The sequence below is a fragment of the Vombatus ursinus genome, unplaced genomic scaffold (assembly GCF_900497805.2).
Source record: "Vombatus ursinus unplaced genomic scaffold, bare-nosed wombat genome assembly UNPS02014791.1, whole genome shotgun sequence".
Lineage (NCBI taxonomy): Eukaryota > Metazoa > Chordata > Mammalia > Diprotodontia > Vombatidae > Vombatus > Vombatus ursinus.
The window spans coordinates 44,842,120-44,860,335 of NW_020954569.1; positions in this window are offsets into that span (position 1 = coordinate 44,842,120).

Sequence of the window (18,216 nt, forward strand, 5' to 3'; positions counted from 1 at the left end):
TTTGAAATCATAATCTTTGTCTTTCTTCCAGCACCAGTCCAGACTTCGTAAATGTCATTTCCCCTATTCCTTATTAGCTACCTTCACTTGGCCATCAGTCTCCTTTACCTCTCCTTATCCCACTCTAACTTTGTGAAAGCTACATCCTTTGGATAGACCAGGCATGGAGCTGAGACTAGTTGTCCTTCGCCCTCAAGCATGTTGGGAATAAGGACTGGAGCTCTAGTGAGAATGTTAGCTATGCTCCTCTAGCATTTCTGAGAACATTCCAGTGAATGGGGGGTGGAAGGTATACGTTGGATACCTTTTCTAGCATGTAAGGCAAGGGTTCATAGAGGGCAACTTTGAGACTCCCCACTCCCCATCCCAATCAGGCAGAATGGTGCAATGGAATGATCCTTGGACCTGGATTCAAGAGAGCTGAATTCAAGCCCTAGCTTCATTGCCATTGTGTGTCACTCGGTATGGCCCTTAACTTCTCCAAATCTATTTCCTAATCTGTAAAGAGTGGGTAATAATACCTATGCTATCTACCTTACAAGGTTGCTATGAAGCCCAAATGACATAATGTATGTAAAATCCTTTGCAAACCTTAAAAAGCTACAGGAATGCAAGCTATTTCTAATCAAAAGATGTGAAAAGAAAGTAGCTAAAGCCACCTCCAATCAACAATGAGCAGGGGAAATCAATGAGAGGAAAATGGTCCACTTTTGCTTCATTGATTTTCACTGTTCATTGACTCATGTTTGCCTGTTCATTGGAAGTCACTTCATTTACTTTCTATCTGTTTTTCCCCCTAGTGGCTCAGCACTAATCACAGCTTTCAACTAAATGTGACACTTTCTGGCTAGGATTGCTCACTACAGGTCCCCAGGAGAGTGTGCTACTCATTCAACCCTGGGAAGAAGCCCAGAGCAGAAAGAAGGCATTGACACAGACACCCACAAAGCCTCTGCCCATAATCACAAACCAGTCCAACCAATTTGACTGGATTGACCAGCCAATTCAATGTAAGCATTTGGGGAGGGGGCTTGACATAATGGGAGGATTGCTTAAGCTAGGGTTTTAGTATCATGTGCTTCAAATTCAATATTCTAAAAATTTCTGAGTTATTGAGTGTGATTATGCCCCTCACCAACATAGACCTATATTAACCTCTGCATTGACAGAATATTCTTCATCAGTTGCTGTGGTAAAAAAAAAGAAATCGTCACTCTATAGATAATTTAATGATAAGCCTTCCTGAATTTAGTGAGACTGGTTTGCAATGACTGACAAACTACCCATCCTTTGGTAATACTCAACAGGCTAGTAATATAATGCATGGCATCATATATTGAGGGAGTTCGGTGGATAGTGGGGTAGACTTTGGAGACTGGAAGACCTGAGTTCTCAATCCTGCCTCAAGCACTTACTGGTTGTGTAACCTTAGGGAAGCCATTTAACCTCTGCCTGCCTCTCAGTTTCCTCATCTGTAAGTTGGAGGTCATAATAGTACCTACATTACATCATTATTGTGAGGATCAAATGAGTTAATACACATGAAGTGCTATATAAATGTTAGCTTTTATTAAAACATTTGACTGAATTCTTTATATTTAAAGTAGCTCTATCTATCCATTTATATATATCCATATATATTATTTCCCCCCAATTATGTTAAAACAATTTTTAACATTTTTTAAAAAGTTTTGAATTCCAAATTCTATCCTTCCTTTCCTCCCTCCCCTCCTTCCTCCTCAGATGGTAAGCAATCAGATATAGGTCATACATGTTATGATTATTTAAACATTTCCATATTAGTACAAAATGGCTGATTGTTATGGGTGGGATAGTGATACTTATTACTACCAACAGTAGCAATTCTTATTAATTCTGATATTTCTTAGTGTTCCATCTGCAGACCCTGGCAGTATATACTATTATGTCGGCAATGCTAGCAGAATCAGTAGCACCAACCCACCCCTGATAGCCATGTCCAGGGGAGCACAATTGAGAAAAGACCCAACAAACCCCTTAGGACTTGCCTCAGCCTATATATGTGAGCCTATATATAAATGTGTGTGTGTGTGTGTGTGTGTGTGTGTGTGTGTGTGTGTGTGTGAGGGGCCATCACATAGCTTATTGCCACACAGGTACTTGAAAGGCCTTTTAAACCAAATCACTTAATCCTATATCTAGTATTCAGCAACATATAAGCAAACCGAACAGAAGCCAGTTCTGCTTATGCTTTTTTTTTCTGTTAGCATTTCCAACACAGAGAGGAACAAGGAAACGAGAAGTGGCAAGGAGCTTTCTAGTTCCTCTAATTCACTATGTCACTTTACTCTTTTATCTAAAGTGATATGAATTCTAAGAGGGAGTGTGGTGTAGTGGCTACAGAGTGTTGGACCTGAAGTCGGGAAAACATGAGTTCGAATCCTTTCTCTGATACTTATTGGGGAGTATGGCCAAGACTCATCTCCAGGCAGCTCTCTGAAGCTATCTATTATGGTTTGGAGTGCTGCAATCTGTGTTTCTGGAGGAAACTCCCAGATGATGAAGCCTAAGAATATCATGTGCACTCATAATTAAAAGTAGAAAACTCCACTGCAAAGGCAAATGCAAATTATTTTTAAATTAACCACAGCCTGGGATGATTGATACCATTCCCTTCACAACCTATTAGTGTGAAATATGGAGCTGACTATGCCTAAATAATGGAGAACATATACTATAACATAAATATATATTGACACATACCTGGGAAAGAAGGTCAGATTGGAATATGAAATATTGAGGATGAAGGATAATTAATCTGTTTTTAAGTTTACACTTACAGAATTTTTCATTTATTCTCTTCATTAAATATGATTACTATTGATAAAATCCCATGACAGCAAACTCTGATCTTTGGGCTTATGAATATCTTTTATTTTACTAGAATTTTATTGAATTAAAGGAATTTTATTTAAATTAAATATAGCTATCAAGATAAGAAATTTTTATATCTTTAGGCATTATATAGACTTTCATCATAACACTTTATTATAAGAGAATTGCCCATTCTGAATAATACATTGTTCAGTGAGATTCAACAAATATTTATTAATCACCTGCTATTTGTGAGGCACTAATTACCCTCTCTTTTCACTTTCACCTCATAGAGTCCCTGGTTTCCTTTAGGAGTTGGTCCATGTGTCACTTTCTACATGAAGCCTTTCCTGATCCCTCCTCTAATGTTACATCCTCCACCAAAATAATCACCTACATCTATTTTGTATATACACTTATTTATGTATATATTATCTTCCCCAATTGAAACTAAGCTCCTTGAGGGAAGGGATTGTTCACTTTTCTCTTTGTATCCCCTAAACCTAGCATAGTGCCTGGCATATACTAGAGCAGTCACTCAATAAACATTCAACTACTGATGGATAAAAAATTTAAAATTGACAGGGTATTTTGCCTTCAGGGTATTACATCTACATTCTAATACATATTGGGGTAAGAAAGAGAGGGAAAGAAACAACATCTCCCCAAATTAAGAGCTAAGTTAATGTTTGAAACTTTATTTCAGTCCATAATAAGGAAGTACATAATTATCGTAAACAATATATATGTTGTCTGATTTTTAAAAAGAATAAAGCCATAAATAAAGTGGACCAACTTCCAGATTTATAAGTATGCTGGTCTCACAAATACCAGCTCTATAGTCTTCCTTAAGACCATCATGACAGTTATTGGATTAAGATCATCTCACAGAGTCCCCTGGGTTGAAGAATTCCTGGTACATACCTTAGTGCTGCTTTAATAATAATTAATAATGTGATACTTGAGGCAGCTGGTGGCTCAGTAGATAGAGCAGAAGGCCTGGAATCTGGAAGATCTGAGTGCAAATCTGGCCTCAGACACTTCCTAGCAGTGTAACCTTTAGCAAGTCACTTAACTTCTGGCTGCCTGACAAAATGGATCCACCGGAGAAGGAAATAGCAAACTATTCCAGTATCTTTACCAAGAAAACCCCAACTGGGGTCACAAAGGGTCAACTATGACTGAATTACTTAGTTGTTTAAACTATTATCAGCATAATTTACTTCTTTTTGTTTAGAACTTTAGCTTATACCCAAAGCTACCATTTTATTAATGGAATCTACCTTGCAATAATAATGATAATGTCAATATCATGAGACTGAAAGTTGGTTTGGGTAGTTCAGGATAAAGGAATTCCCACTAAAATTTATTGCAAGTTTATAAAAAGAAAACTTAGTTTATTAAAAACAAATAAGATCATAGGTCTGTGAAAGACTTTTAGATCACCCAGCCCAACTCACTCATTTCTCAGATGCAGAGGTGGGACAAGAAAGAAAATCTCTGAACTCTGAGCCCAGGGCTATTACACCAAGATAGTACAAAGTGCATAGGGGGAAATAGGAGGATGCACAACTCTTGGCTGCTGTGAATTTCACCAGTAAATACAGTCCCATCACTGAAATTATTTACTAACAGTTAGTACTCAAGTGAGAGCTGAGAGGTTATGTAAATTAATGCATTATTATCACAGTGAAGCTACATAAGAAAGTAAATGCTAGACCCTTTGACTCAGCAATATTACTCCTTGGTCTATATCTCAAAGAGATCATAAAATTGGAAAAGGACCCACATGTACAAAAATATTTTTAGCAGCTCTTTTTGTGGTGGCCAGGAATTGGAAATTGAGAGGATGCCCATCAATTGGGGAATAGCTGAACAAGTTGTGGCATATGAGTGTAATGGAATACTGTTGTTCTATAAGAAATGATGAGCAGGCACACTTCAAAAAAACCTGGAAAGATTTGTATGAACTGATGCTGAGTGAAGTGAGCAGAACCAGAACATTGTACAAAGTAACAGTCACATCGTGCAATGACTAATTTTCATAGACTTTACTCTTCTCATCAATGAAAGGATCTAATACAATTCCAAAAGACTCATGATGGAAAATACTATCTGTATCCAGAGAAAGAACTATGGAGCCTGAATGCAGATGCAAGCATACTATTTGCTCTCTCTCTCTCTCTTTTTGTTGCTGTTTTGTTTTGTTTCTTCTTTCTCGTGGTTCCTCCTGTTGGTTCTAATTCTTCTTTACAACATGACTAATGTGAAAATTTACAAAAAGAAAGTGAATGCTGTAAGATACAACCATATGTCAGCCCAATAAACCCTGACTGATAAGTTAAGTTAGGGCTGTAGAAAGTATACAAAGCTTGAAGTTAGAAGACTTGGGTCTGAATTCTAGCTCTACTACTTACTTAGTTGTGTGGCTGAGGGCAAGTCATATAACCTCCCTGGGCCTTCATTTCTTCATCTTTGAAATGAGAGGGTTACCATTAGACATAGATGTGTGCGTGTTTTGTGGGGGGGGGAGAAAAAAAGAAAAAAGAAATTTACGTGACAATTTTATTACACATTTAAAGGAATAGCAAGTTCTATATAATAGGTTTGTAGTTTGATATGCAATCATCTTTTTTATTCTACTGTTATGGAAATGCTTGTTTTATTTCCAAATTAAAAATAAAAGAAATATTTTTTTTAATTATAGGGTTGAACTAGATTATTTTGAAGGTCTCTTTTCAATTCTGACATTGTATGCATCTGTGATTGAGCTGACATTTTTTGATGAAACTAATAAAGAACAGAATCTCACTGATGACATAATCCTACTTTACCAAAATATCATAAAAACACCTGCAGCTTTGCCAGAGAAATTAAAGCCAATGCAGAAATGAAGAAACACCATAATAAAATGGGTTATCTCAGCAACAAAGGTGGTTTTGTGTGTACTTATTGGCTATTTTACAGAACTAAAATCTATCATTTATTCTTTGGTATTAGTTCAGATTGGGTAAAATTTTAAGGTTTTGTTATATCATCAGAGTATTTCTGTCCTAAAAATAGGGCCCTATGAAATCAATGGTCAACTGAACCTATGATTTTATAAAGAGTTTAAATCAAATATGTTTTGTAAAACTAAAATAAGTCAAAAGGGTATTTTTTGAAAAATCTGGGGCACCTCTGAACTGAACCAGAAAACTATTAATGTAGCCAGAATCCTTGACCAAAGATATGATTCCAAAGATTTCTTTGTTTGGCCTTCTAGAATATTATGAGCCATTAACATCTTCTCAATCCATGGTTATTTTGGCATATATATGTAATAATGAGTTCTACAAATAACTTACAACTTCCTAGCTTTATCTAGTGTGAAGAGTGAGGAAAGACTGAAACAGCTTTACTATCTTATGTAAGCAGCCTGCTTGCTAAATATCTCATGAGGCCATGAAGAAATTGAGTTCATATTCTGTCACATTACAGATGTTTGATGGAGTACAAGGTTCTAAGTAAGGTGGGAGAAACCAAGGCTTTATCCCAGGATATCAATGGTATACCAAATCCAGGAGGTGTGCTTTCTTCCTGCCACAGACCTATGTCCTGCCAATATCACGTCACCCAGATAAACTACTTCTATTCTCTTTCTCTGCACTAGGGTCTACATTGCCAAGGGTCATGTCATTATGACTCTCATCTCCCAGAGCTCACTTTCTCCCACTGCTATACCTCATGTTTCTGAACCTCAGTCCCTTTGCTTCCACTTAGGATTCAGGGGTCATTATCTTTTTTTTTTTTTTGGCTAGGCAATAGGTTAAATGATTTGCCCAGGGTCACACAGCTAATAAGCATCAAGTGTCTGAGGCAGGATTTGAACTCAAGTCCTCCTGACTCCAGGGCAGGTGCTCTATCCACTGTGCCACCTAGCTGCCCTGGGTCATTATCTTTTAATTGGGGCTCAGGATAGACTTTAAGGGGGATAAGCCACCACCTTTTAGAGGAGCAACTATCCAACAAGGGCATAATATTCTTCCTCCCCCTCTAATAAATTTGCCCCAAGGGGCAGAATTCCTAAGTATAACTCTGTGTGGGTATTCATGGGAAAGGGAAAGATTATACCAGAGCAAATTTCTTTGGAGGGAGTACTTAGCATGATTAGACTGAAAAAAATGACTCTCTAGGAATGTTGGCTTTTTTGTTTTCTGTTGGCCCTGTCCCCTCAAAAAGACAATATATCCCTATGTTACTTTCCTGCTCAAAATCCAACCCTCTCCTCTAGGATGAAATAGAAACTTCTTACCCTGGCATCAAAGACCCTATACAATCAGTCCCCCTAATCTTTCTATTTTTTAAGACTTATTTCCTATTTATTCCCTTTATGAACCCCCTGTTCAAACTCAATTCTCCATCCCACCCCCAACTTGCAAGCATTTTTGCAAGCCATCTTCCATGTCTGGAATGAACTCTTTTCTTACTCCCATCTCTCAGCTTCCTCCGAAGTTCAGATCAGGTATCATTTCTTATAGGAAGACTTTCTTAATTTTCTGCAGTTGTTAATGCCCTATCCCAGCTCAATTATTTTTGTAATATATCCTGATTTGTGTACATCTTGTGTACACATTACATTGTGTACAATGTAAGCTCCTTTGAAGGCAAAGACTGTTTTGCTTGTACTTTTGCATCCCTAGGGCTGATCTCACTGCCTAGCACATAGTAGGAACTTAATAAGTATTTTTTGAATAAATTTAGATCTGGAAGAGATCTTAGAGGTCTTCTAATCCAAATCCCTCCTTTTATATGTAGCAACTTTCTTGGTGTCTGAGTCGAAGCTTTCTCTCTGGTAGGGAAAGCAAGAGAGTGTGTAAAAATATTGTGACTAACGAGCAGAGAAGCATAGCAGTGAAAGTCGAAGAGAGAGGCCAAGGCTATAATGCCAGCAATGAGTCCTGACTTCACCATTTACTTAAGAGACTTTGAACAAGTCTCTTAACCTCAGTTCTTTCATCTGTAAAATGAGGGTATTGTACTCTTTGAATTCTCTTCCAGCTCCAGAGTTCCAAGCTGGGATTCTCAAGACCTAATTACTCATTTTACAAAATATAAGTGCATATGAAGTATACATTTGAAATATGAAGTACATAGAAGAAAAGTGAGATAATTGTTAAAATATAAGTGAGACTGCATTCCAGTTAGTGATGATTATGAGAGAGATAATTGCAGTCTTTTGGACATGAGCACATGTGGCAGCCCAATCAGAGATTTCTTTTAACTGCTCTATACTCAGGGCATGTGAATTGCATAGGGAGACTCAAAGGGGAGAGGTGTATACTACCAGAATTCCTTAGGCTGGGGACAGGGTTAACAAGACTGACAAATAGAGTAACTGAAAGTGAACTGTGTTATTTTTCAACCTGTAAAGTAATCTGATTACTTGTCAGGGTCACTTTCTTTTAGTGAATTTAGTAGTCAAGAAAAGTGCTGGAGTGACAGACCTAAAGATGAATGCCCTTTGTTTATCAACACTTTCCTTCTTTGTTTTGCCTTTTTTCCTCTATCCCTCCTTTTCTCAACCAGTCATTTCTTGGTCCTACTCACCAGACCCAAACACATTTGCTTTTAAATTTGCTTGAGAGGAAAGTATATTAAAAATGAATTTACTTTCCTCTAATTATGATCCAGAAAGAAATATTTCCAGCTAGTCTTCCAAAAAGGCTCACCTAAAGAATGGAGAAGAATTAAAAAAAATAAACCACTGACCCAGATGAGTCCAATTATTTGTTCTCTGCATTGCAAGGCATGACATATATGGATTGTATGGCAGTGACATACACCTATAACAGGAATCCTTCTGTCGATTTATCTAGATTGGAGGAACTTGGATTTTCCTCCTTCCAGACCCTTTCAATTAAAAAACAAGAAAAAATCTATGGAATTATAGAATGTTAGATCTGGGAGACTTCTGAAATCATTTAAACCCACCCTATCATTTGAAAGATGAGGCCTGAAGATGTGAGCTGTCAGTCAATGAACATTTATTAAGCACCTACTATGTGTTAACCACTGTGCTAAGTACTGACAAGTGTCACGTCTGGCTAGTGGCAAAACTGGCATAGAACCTAGAAGTAGCCAAAGGGAATTTTCCTCCTTATGTGTGTCCCAAGTGTAAATTTCTATTGTGGCATTAAGGGGAAAAAAAGAGATGTATAGGTACACAATACAGTGCAATGGAAAGATTTCAGTTTGAGTTCAGGCTCTACAACTTTCTAGCTACATGGCCTTAAATAATGGTAACTAACATACAGTATCTAAAGTTTTACAAAGTACTTTACATACATTATCTCATTTTATCATCACAATAACCCCATGGCTTAGGTAATAATAATAATTATTATTGTTGTTGTTGTTATTGTTATTAATTGTACAGATGAAAAGTTGAGACACAGGGAGGTTAAATGACTTGCTTATGATCACATGGCAGGTAAAATATCAGAAGCAAGATTTGAATGAATGTATTCATGACTTCAGGTCCAGCATTTATCCCTGGCACACCACATGCCTTCTGAAATGACTTAAGCAGAAAGGGCAAATTATTTCATCTCTCCAGGTCTCTGTTTTGACAAAATGAGAGTGTTGGACTAGATGATTTCCAAGGTCTGGCCTAACTCTCAAGCTTTATGAACCTATCTTTAAAGGTTGCTAAAAGAAATTGACCTTAAGAAAGTAGGATGAGTTGATTGAAGCTCAAGGACTGGAAAAGACTTAAAAATGAGTAGCTGCTATTGAGGAAAATGTGTCCAATCACCGATAAAGGTTATGGAGAAGAACTTGATGAAGAGTTATTGGGTAAAATCTAAGGAAGATTAGAATTACTAAATCAGACTTTAAGCATCTTTGAACAGCAAAATTTCGACTTAAAACAAAGGAGATTCCTGGGATTAAACAAGAATTGAGCAATTGCAAGGCTTTGTTGGGAGCTCGGCAGCAGAAACAGGCTCCCAATCAAAGACCTGGCTTGGTTAGAAAGTGTAAATAGGATTCAGGTCAGATACAATGTGGTTATACGGCTAGGAATTAATCTACATGAGGATAACAAGGTTCAGTTCAATAAGAGTTAGCTGGTAAGATACAGAGAGCTTTGGGTCTTTTTGGTGTAGTGGACTTATAGGTGCCACAAGCTAGTACCCTGGAGAGCTCCTAGAGAAGAAAATTTGAACTGATATCAAACTGTAGGTTTTAATCCTTAGAGTTAAAGGCTTACTCACTTGATTCTGAACTCTTTGTAGAACTATTTGATCGTTAAAAGATCCTGGCCCATTTATGCCATTCTCAGGTCCCAATGAATTTCCCCTCTATCCCTAAGAGTCTGTGATATTTTTTAGAGGTGACAATCACATCTTGTGAACTTGCTTGTGGCTCCATGGAGATATCCATCTTGCCAAGGGACCCAGTATGTTAACATGGTGTGTGAAGGGGGAAGAGAAGAGATATCTTTATCAGATATGTAAGGTTCAAGCATTCTTGTGCAGGAAACTTAGATGGGGCCAGGCTTATAAGAACCTACTCAGTTTATAAGAACCTAGGAGAATTTAGAATTTTTCATCCTTAAGAATGGGTCAGAGAGTAGTCAAAAGGCTCAGAGAGGGTTCCTTTTGCCTGAGACTTGGAATAAGGTAGATATTGAAGAAGAATTCATTTTTCTTTGAATTCTAGCCAAATCTCCACATCACCACCAAGGCCAAGTAGAAACTACCAACCATATAATATGTATGGCACCATGTTTATCATTATCTACTACTGTATTCAATGGTCCACTGTTTCACTTTTATTTCTTTTAGGAACTTATCCTACTTGACAATTGTTAAATTTTCAAACATATCTTTGAAACTGTCAGTTTACTGATTTTGGATTATGAAGAGAAATTTTAAAGTCTTATGGGTCATTGATGGATTTTCTTCTCTCTCAAAGTTATTAGGACAAAAATGACCCCCTTTATTACAGGATTTGTATCTATATGATGTTTCTTCAATCTGTAATTCACCATCTTTTGTTATTCTCCATCTTGTGTATATTTTTATTGTAATGCTTGGTGGGGCAGCTAAGTGGTGAAGTGGATTCAGTGCCTGACCTGACCTGGATGAGTCAGGAAGACTCATCTCCCTGAGTTCAAATCTGACCTCAGACACTTACTAGCTGTGGGACCCTGAACAAGTCACTTAACCCTGTTTGCCTCAGTTTTCTTATCTGTAAAATGAACTAGAGAAGGAAATGGCAAACTACTCCAGTATCTTTGCCAAGAAAACTTCAAAATGGGGTCACAAAGAGTTGGACATGTCTAAAACAACTGAACAATAACAATTAATGATCTGATTCATTGTTACTATTTCATACATTATTGGAATTTCTGAGACACTTTGATAGTTTATGGGAGCAATGGAACAGAATATTTGAAGCTAGGGATTGTTAGAAAAATCCAGGATATACAATAGCCATAGCTATAGACACGTAAGAACTCAAATGGGGCAAGAGTATAATGACAAATTTCTATCTGGGTTTGTCAGAGAGTCTTGGGACCTATCTTTGACTGATTTACAGGGGCATCCAGGACTGTGGTTCAGGATTCCTAACTCACATATCAAACCTTGTTGTCCAGAGAGCGCTGGGAGGTGCCTGCTTCCCAGGTTGTTGTGAGGATCAAATAAGATAATATTTGTAAAGGGCTTTGCAAACCTTAAAGTGCAACATACATGCCAATGGTTATTATTGTTGTTGTTGTTAGTCCTTTGGATTTAGGGGCAACAGCTCAGCCAATTAATGCTCCCTTTTCACCTTGACTGAAGAGTTGGAAACATATCCTTGGGTTTTGGAACTGGCTTGCTGCCTGGAGCTCTCCAGACAACAGGCCTGAGAAGAGCTGTGCATGGGTTTTCTCTTCCATGCTTTCATATCAAGGCTCCAAATCCCTTTCCTTCCTCTCACCCCACACCTCACAACTCTCCTCCCATAGCTCTATTTGATCCCCCCTGCCATAGATATAAATGTATCCCTCAAAAGGCTACCTGGATACACAGACCTTTCTCCAGGTCTATTTGTAAGACAATGTTTTTGCATCCATGCCATTCTCTATGTGTCTTTGTTTATCTTTTTTATATGTGTGTGTCTTTTATGTCCACCTCTTAATGGGTCCCCCATTTCCATTCAATAGCCAAGCCCAAGGATTATGTGGAGGAGATGAATTCTATCATCAGTTTGGTTTCCATTCAATATTTCTCAAGGCTGTTAACCAAAGGTTACAATGGTGGGGCAATGAGAATGCACGACAAGGAAAATCCTACATTGCCCAGGGAATTTGCATCTTATTCAGAAATTAGTAGAAGAATAATGGACTGACTTCTGAGCCATGGCTGGCTATGCCCATCACACTTACATTGCCTCTTTCATTTGGTCCTCACCAAAATAGTTATTGATGTGAACCTTATTGTCCCTATTTTACACTTAAGCAAACTTAAGCTTGGAGAGTTTAAGTAACTGCCCAAGTTATTTAGCAGATAGTTAATGACAGAACAGGATTCAAACTCACATCTTCTACCTCTACGTACAATCTTCTTTCTACTATCATGCTGTTACTATTAAATGGTGACATGATAGGAGGGTGAAAGTGAAAAGAAGATCAATGTTAATGGGGGAATTACAAAAAAAACATCACTTGCACATACCTGTGAACCTTGGAGAGAGTTCATTAAATCCAATTGAACAAACATTTACTAAGGATGCCTACTACATGCCAGGCACTGTGCTAGGTGCTGTGCTTAAAAAGGCAACAATGAAACAAACCCTACCCTCAAAGAACTTACATTCTAATGGGTGGGAAGTGGGGAAAGAATATGGGCACAGATAAGACAAAATATATACCAAGTACATGTAAAGTAATTTCCTAGGTTGAGAGGGGTGGGCATTTGCCACCAGAGCAATCAGGAGAAACTTCCTTTAGGAAGTAGGCCTTGAGTTGAGCTTTGAGGGAAGCTACATCCTACAAAGGAGAGGTGAAGAGAGATTACACTGCAGTTCGAAGGCACTGAGACAAGAGATGGAATGTAAATAGGGATCAATAAGTAGGCCAGCCAGCTGCAAAATACATTATGAATGAAGAATAATAAGATTTCTAAATGAAAATTTGGCTATTTTATAAGACAGGACAAAACTTAATTTATTGGATGTTATATGCAACTTTTAATTAATTTTTTCATGTTGTACTTGATGTGCTTCTATTGCATTTAAGAAACAATTTCTGAGCCCTTGTGTAGTGAATTACACAGCCACAAACTTTCATCAGTGATAAGAAAAAAACTGTTTAGCCTAAGTGACTAAAAGTGGGAGCCCTCTGAAAGCTCAGGATCAAACACAGGACTGGCAGCATTTCTTTGTTAACTTTCCCATTACCTCCTTTCTGGTGGTACCATTACAGATTAATTACCTCTAACTCTTTTTTTTCCTAAAGCAAAAATAATTGTATCAAATATGTCTTGGTTTCCTTTCTCTGCAAAATTTAGGTAAACTGGTATACTACATACTAGCTAAAACTTAAGAAAAATACTGAGAATCTCATAACTAGAGAATTAAGATTTATAACAAGAAGCAAACATCCAGATGATCACCTTATTTTGCTTGGCCATATAGGAACTGAGCTCTCTACAAAGGTTTCAGAGTTTTTTTTTAATAAAGATTACACGTGCTTTTACCCTTTGATCCAGCAATACCTCTACTAGCTCTATATCCCAAAGAGAGCATAAAAATGGAAAAGGGCCCACATGTCAAAAATATTTATAGTAGCTCTTTTTGTGGTGGCAAATAATTGGAACTTGAGGGGATGCCCATCAATTGGGGAATGGTTAAACAAGTTGCGGTATATGAATGTCATGGAATACTATGGTTCTATAACAAATGATGAGCAGGCAGACTTCACAAAAACCTGGAAAGATTTACATGAACTGATGCTGAGTGAAGTGAACAGAACTGGGAGAATATTGTACATAGTAAAAGCAACATTGTGCAATAATCAACTATGATAGACTTAGCTCTTCTCAGCAATACAATGATCTAAGGCCAATACAATGATTCCAAAAGACTTGTGATGGAAAATACTAACTACATCCAGAGAAAGAAGTATGGAATCTGAATGCAGGGCAAAGCATATTATTTTCACTTTTTTGTTCGTTTTTTTCTTTCTCATGGTTTTCCCCTTTTGTTTTGATTCTTCTTTTACAAGATGACTAATGTGGAAATATATTTACCCTTATTGTACATGTATAACCCATATCAGATTGCTTGCTGTCTTGGGGAGGAAAGAGGGAAGGGAGGAAGGGAGAAAAATTTGGAACTCAAAATCTTACAAAAATGAATGTTGAAAACTATCTTTACATGTACTTAGAAAAAATACTATTAAGAAAAAAAGATCATATTTGCTTTTAAAAATTATTTAAAATCTTTAAATTAAGTAAGAGGCCATTGGAATGGCCTATGAGCTCTACCTCAAACACTTCAATATATTTCAGGGTTTTAAGAAATTTCCCACAGAAATATTGTCTTGCTACTAATAAAACCAAAATAAAGATCTATGTGTAGCTTTTATATTGAAAATTGGTATCAAATTATGCATTCCATGTTAACCACATAAAGAATGACTATGCTCTTTTCAAAACTTCAAAGTTCAAACCTTGTTTTGCTCAAAAATTTGTTTTGTGACTTTGGAGGTTATAATTCTTTTGATTAACAAATAACTTATTTTGGCCCAGATACCTGTAAGACTAATGTCAGCTCTGAGTTTATTATCTGAAAACTTCTGTAGCTATTAATTTTATGGATTATTCTTTCATTAATAATGCTCTTTTTAAAAAAAAATTCAATGATTCTCCACCACTGGTTGGGATACCTATGGAAATTGTCCATCACCTGTCAGTTCTGTCCGGTTGTTTGGGCTATTCCAGGTTCTGCCATCTGTCCAAGGGTATGTCTATGCACAGCAATCAAATAAGTCAATTTTGACCTCCACTTATTTGGGAAACTCCCTTTCCATTTCTTCAAGCTGCCTCATTGACTTCCCTTATCAAAGTAATTACTTTAGAGGCATTTAATCAAATCAGTAAAAGAAAGTATAGGCATAGTAATATCACAACATTCACTGGTCCATCCCATACCACAACCTTCATTCAGTCCATGCTCCATTTCTTCAAGCAGCAGGGAGATGAAAACCTGGGGGCTTGGTTCTTAGTTGCTCTCAGCTGAGCAAAGGGCGATTTGCTCATGAACAAAATCACCTAGAGTCAGCCTGCAAGAATAGCCTGGTGTCTGCCGATCGCATAAATGAACAATAAGCACGTCACATAAGCTGGTGCAAGGTGGAAGGAAGCTGTCACTCCTCTCACCTTTCCACTAACTCCACATCAGTCATCTTTCTCAATTTAAACCATGTACATGTATTGAACTATCCCTGGAACAATGTCTGGGTGTTTTCCCCACAAAAAAAGACAGCACTGCTTACCTATTAAAGGCAGAACCTGGAAAGGGAAAAACAGAACTGGCTCATGCTTGCCTCTCTGCATTTTCTTTCCGTATTGCCCACCATTGCATGTCTCATAATCTGCATAAGTTGACGCCAAGTGTCATCACTGATAGATAAAGATACACTTACTACATCTGAGTATTTTTTCTTCTTGCCAATATTCCCAATTAAAGGAAACTCTTAAAAGAATTCTCAACAATTGGGAACAATCATAATTCATTCATAAATACTCTTTCTTTTTAAGTCATAGGACTTTTTATAAACTAAATTGCATAACACTCCCCCTTTTTTCCTCTAGAGTTAATCTTCTGTAACTGACTTCTTGTGAATTTTACTTCACAATAGTATTTGACGATATTTTACTATAGTAAATATTTTCTCAGAGGCGTATTCATGCTCTGAAAATCTCATTTAGTTTAAGGCAATAGAGTTAACTCTGAAAATTTGAGGGTTAGACATTAATCTATTTCACAGTTACCATTCTAGTATGCTTTTTAGAAAGATGAGGAGGAAGAAGAGTAAGAGAAGAAAATTAAGAGGGAGAGAAGAATAATTTCCATTCTTCTTACATTTTATACACCTAATATTAACTATACTTAAGCAATAGGAAAAGGTCTGTAGCTCAACTGTGATCGAGATTTACAAAGGCAGGAAAATCTTTAGTCTTAGATTCTTATGAAAATTCTCATTTCTAAGTGCTTGACTTACAGTTTTCCGTTGCCACGTTACTCTTTTTTTAGCCTTTTACAATACCTTGGCATTTTTCTAAACAGAGGACCAGTTATCCACTCAATGTTTGCTTCCCTCCTTCCTTCTCTTCCTCCTTCCTTGCTTTTTTTCCTACCTCCCTCCCTCCCTTTTTTCTTCCTTCCTTCCTTCCTTCCTTCCTGCCTTCTCACAAGTATTTATTGTGCATTAAGCAATTTTGGGGAATGTCTTAAACATTGTCCCTGCCTTCAAGGAACTTAAAACCTAGTAGTGGTGATAACGCATATACAAAAAACTGCAGTATAAGACAGTACGTGCTAAGAGAGGTAAAACAAAGAAGTCTGAGATCAGAAGAGCTAGAGTTCACTTGTGATTTGGGCAGAATGAGACAATGACATCCAAAGTGGTCTTTGAAGGACCTGTAGAGTGATGGAAATGGTAGGGAAATGAGAGAAATAAAAATATGCCAGGTAGAGGAATTGGCATAAGCAAGAGTATACAGATGGAAAAGCTTAGGTTGTGTCTATGAAATGATGAGATTCCAGTTTGGTTGGAGTCTAGGATAATTATAGGAGAGTTGAAGAAGATAGGGCTACAAAGTTATATTATAATACCAACTTAAGGCATTTGGTGGTCTTTATTCTGTGGATAGTAGGGAGCCATTGAATGTTTTTTAGTAAGGTTTTGATGTGAGCAGAATAATACATTGGGAAGATCATTCTGGAAGCATTGTGTAGAATTAAAAGGGAGAAAACTGAGATGAAGAAATCAGTTAGGAGGCTATTGGAACAGTCTAGACAAGAGGTAATGAGACCTGACTGGTGACAGTGGTAATAAAAAGTAGGAGACAGATTTGAGAATCAACAGCACTTGGGAACTGAATTGATGGGAGGGGTAGAATAAGGTAGGAGCAGGAGTTACAGATGATTGAATTTTCCTGCCTGTGTGAATAAAAGAATACTGGCACAAAGTCAGAATGAAGGTTCTGCTGCTAGATGACTATCAACAAAACCCACAGCATTGAACAGGCAAGTATATGGAGGTAATAGCCCCCAACTGACCCCTTTATGGTTAGAAGCATGAGTGCAAGTGAGCTCTTGTTGTTTTTTTTTTCCTCTTCCCACAAATAACTTCAGTCAACAGTAAGAATGATGGGATAACCAGTGACCGAGGTTTAAGTTATATATTATGTATATATGTATTTGTATGTGTTTTTGTGCAAAGATATGTCATTGAGGGGGAAATAAGCCTTATGAGGAAAAATCCTCAGCTACAGGGGAAAAAATCTTTCCATAATTCATTTGTCAAGTTATCAGTCTTCCACACCTGTAGGAACAGCATAATCATCGATATCCACCTTTCTTTCTAGACTGTGAGTGCATAATAAATTGAGAGCCGAATTTGTCCAGCTTTATGCAGTTACCTCTATCCCTGACCACTGCACCAGAACAGAGGGAAAACAGTTTGCAAAATTAGATATTGTGAAGAAACATGACTTGGATATGTAGTCAGTCAGTCAGCTAGCATTTCTTAAACACCTATTTGTGCCAGGCACTGTGCTAAGTGTTAGGGATACAAAGAAAGGCAAAATATAGTCCCTGCTTTCAAAGGGCTTACAGTCTAATGGGGAAGGCAACATGCAAGCAACTACACAAAATCAAACTATATAAATAGGATAAATTGAAAATAATCATCAGAAGAAAGACATTAGATGTAAGAGAGATTGGGGAAAGTTTATTGCAAAATGAGACTTTCGCTGAGACTTGAAGCAAATCAAAGAAACTAGGAGATAGGGATGAGAGAGGAGTAAATTACAGGTCTGGTGGACAACTAGTAAAAATACATAATCTGAAGGTGATGCAATAGATAGAGCACTGGCCCTGAAGTCAGGAAGACCTGGGTTTAATTCTAACCTCAGACACTTACCAGCTACATAATTCTGGGTAAGTCATTCAACCCCATTTACCTCAGTTTCCTCATCTATAAAATGAGCTGGAGAAGGAAATAGCAAAGCACTTCAATATCTTTGCCAAGAAAACCCCAAATGAGGTCACAAAAAGCAAGAGAGAGAGAGAGAGAGAGAGAGAGAGAGAGAGAGAGAGAGA